Source organism: Coptis chinensis, chromosome 7, assembly GCF_015680905.1.
Source record: "Coptis chinensis isolate HL-2020 chromosome 7, ASM1568090v1, whole genome shotgun sequence".
Taxonomy (NCBI): Eukaryota; Viridiplantae; Streptophyta; class Magnoliopsida; order Ranunculales; family Ranunculaceae; genus Coptis; species Coptis chinensis.
The window spans coordinates 39852567-39856020 of NC_141462.1; positions in this window are offsets into that span (position 1 = coordinate 39852567).

Genomic DNA, 3454 nt, shown 5'->3' on the forward strand with positions numbered 1-3454 from the left:
AGGCGGCGTCTTGGTTAACTGCCCAAGCGCCTAATTCTGTGGACTCGTGGGCTAAACTTGTTCAACTATTTATGGAACATTTTTACCCACCACTGAAGACCAATGAAATGTTTTTCAAGATTCATTTCTTTCGACAAAATCCTCATGAATCATTTTCAGAGGCTTGGAATCGTTTCACCGATCTTCTTATAGAGTGTCCAAACCATAACATCGCAAAAGACACGTTAGTTCGTGCCTTTTTCAAGGGACTGTTACACCACCACAAGGAGGTGCTTGACATAATGAATGGGGGTAGTTTCCTAAGTAAGGGAGCCTCAGAGGCTTATAAATTTTTAGAAGATCAAACTAAGCGTAATAATAACTGGGGGGTAGTGACGATTTCTCCCGTTCCGCTAGTTCTTCTACAACAGTTAAAGCTGCAGGTATGTTTGAGATGAAACCCGATCCGGAACATACATAAGAATTTAATCGAATCTTTAACTAAAAAGGTAGAGGCTATTTCTGTTCAACAAACGCCTATCCCCGTCATGAATGTCAACTCCAATCCAAGTAATTTCTGTCTGAGTCCAGAGCATCCCGACTCCTATTGTCCTCTCGCCTATGAACAACAACAATCACAACAAGATAATGTTTGTTCCATTAATAGCGAACCTAACATAGCTTGGCGGCAAAACCCCAACTTCGGTTGGCGGAATAATCAACAACCTCCAAGGTTGTTTAACCCAAATGTTAGGCCAACAAACAATTACAACCAAGGTCCACCAAGGCAAGGACAAGGTCAGGGTAATTATAATTATAACAACCAAGCTCAACCACGACAAGGACAATGTCAGGGTAATTATAATAATTAGAACAATAATAATTATATTACTAATAGAGGTATCGTTCCGGTAAATAATAACTACCAAAATCTACCCATTAATAATCAACGTGACATAGTTCCTGTCACACAACCAATAGCAAATACTACTCCACAACCGGATCGTTTTGATACCTTTATGCAATCTCAGCAACAGATTTTAGAAGACATCCAATTTTCCTTACAGCAGTTAGCTCAAGGGAAAGTACAACCCAAAGGTGTGTTTCCAGGACAAGCGATACCTAATCCTAAAACACCAAACACAGCCTTTGAGGTAAACGGTAATACTAGTAACTAAAATGCAAACGTAGGTGAGATAAATTCTATCACCACTCTCCGTTCAGGCAGAGTAGTGGATAACAAAGTAACTATGTCTATAGTTACCCCACCAGTAGTCCTTCCACCAGATATTACACTAGATACCGAAACAGAAACTGAAGATCCTACCCCTGTAAAGGTACCAGTTAAACCACAGCCTAAGAAACAAAAAAGCAAGGTTAACCATCTTGTTGATCCATATGCTAAATATAAAGAGAAACCATCGTTTCTTCAGAAATTAGCTATGTTAAACAAGGATACAAATTTTGACGAGATTAGGGAAGTTTTTAAAAATCTAACGATAAACTTACCTTTTCTTGAAGCGATTAAAAAGTTACCTCACCATGCTAAGTTTCTTAAAGAGTTGTGCACTACTAGGCATAAGACAAAAATTCCTAAAGACGCCTTTTTAACTAAACAATTTCCAACTTTAACGAAACACAATGGAGTCGTTAAGTATAAGGACCCTGGTCGTCCTACTGTACAATGCACCTTAGGGGATACTCACACGACCACTACCTTATTTGACCTTGGGGCGAGTGTTAATTTACTCTCTTATTATGTATATAAACAAATAGGTATACAGGAAATGCAACCTACAACAATGACGTTGCAATTAGCTGATAGGTCTATCAAGTATCCTAAGGGTGTAGTGGAAAACGTGCTGGTCAAGGTTCAGGATTTCTACTATCCTGCAGATTTTGTTATCCTCGATACAAAAGTTGCTAGCGATTATGTTCCGATCATTTTAGGGCACCCTTTCTTGGCAACTACCAACGCGCTTATAAACTGCCGCGATGGTTCGATGTCCTTGTCCTTTGGCCATCTTTCCATTGCGGTTAACGTTTTTAAAACAATCAAACAGTTACCTTATACGAATATCGATGGAGAGGTTAGCATGATCGAGAGCTTAGCTCATGATTATTTCAAAACCACATTTCCGAATGACCAGATGCACAAATTCCTTGCCTTTGGAAGTTCCAACTTCAACAAATACTCCTTGGACGTAGAGGAAATTGAGGAATATTTCCTTCAACTCTTTTGCAACTCTTCCCTGCCACCTCGCGAGTCCCACCCTACCAACATCCATTTATCCCTTGACGTTATGACGGAAGATGAATTTTTCACCCTCTATCCTAGTGATTCTTTTGACCCACCTATTGAGGAATGTCTGGCATATCTCAAAGTTTCTAATGATCTAGACCTGAGAGCTCTAGCTGACACTCATTCATCTTCCTTCACCAATATTCCCCACCTTCCACCCTTTCAAAGGAACCTGGAGTTTGCGCTTGACCCTTTTGTTTCTTCTGTACTTAATGATTTTCTAAATCCTCTTAATACAGAAATAATTCCCAAGGGAAAGACACTTGACACTTTCATTTTTAAGAATTGAGACAGTTCCCACCTACACCATGAATGAGTTTTGTGCCAAACCTACATTCTCATTTCTTCCATTCCTTACGTCTAAAATTCATCCATATCCACCATATCTTCCACAAACATCCATTTTCTCATGATCATTCACTTGGACACCCTCTCGTTCAAAGGCGAAAAAGAAGGTGCATGCGCGGTTACATTCTAGATCCATCAAACTTCGCTTTCATTTCAATAAGTTGTGACGTAGAGAATCTTGGTGCTTGATTCTGTTTGGGGGTGCATTCCATGTTATTTATTTATGGAAAGACCCCCAACTCTTTAGGTTGTTGATATATGGAAAACTAAAGGGGGTATATATATATATATATATATAAACAGCTAATTTTATAAACACCCCAATTCCATATATTAGTAAGTCCACCACTCGGTGTAACCCGGGCACTCCCTAAGGAGTGTGTGGCTGTAAAAATCCGGATCCTAAGTCCACGTCATTCACGTTTTTCCACTCTTGAATTATGCATTTATTGCTTTCTTGTTTTTTCTTATATTAAATCTTATTCATAAAAAATAAAAATTATTAAAATTATAAAAATAGTAAGTTAGGAAGTCTCGGGAATCTGACTTTAAAAGACCCACTTTTAAAACAAATTTTCAAACTATGTTGTCTAAAATTTATTTGGGGGTGGGATGTTCATTTTTCCGTACTGGATTGTTCAACTTTTCATTAGTGTTGCTTAGGCCGTTTAATCGTATATCGATTTGGGTTGACACTATCTATGAATTTATATTTCATTCATTCGCATAACTTACGTTATGCACGTACTTTGAGGCATTTTTCATTTTCTTATAAGTCATCCACGGTCGGAATTGAGTATTTTATGGATCATTGGATTGGAAATT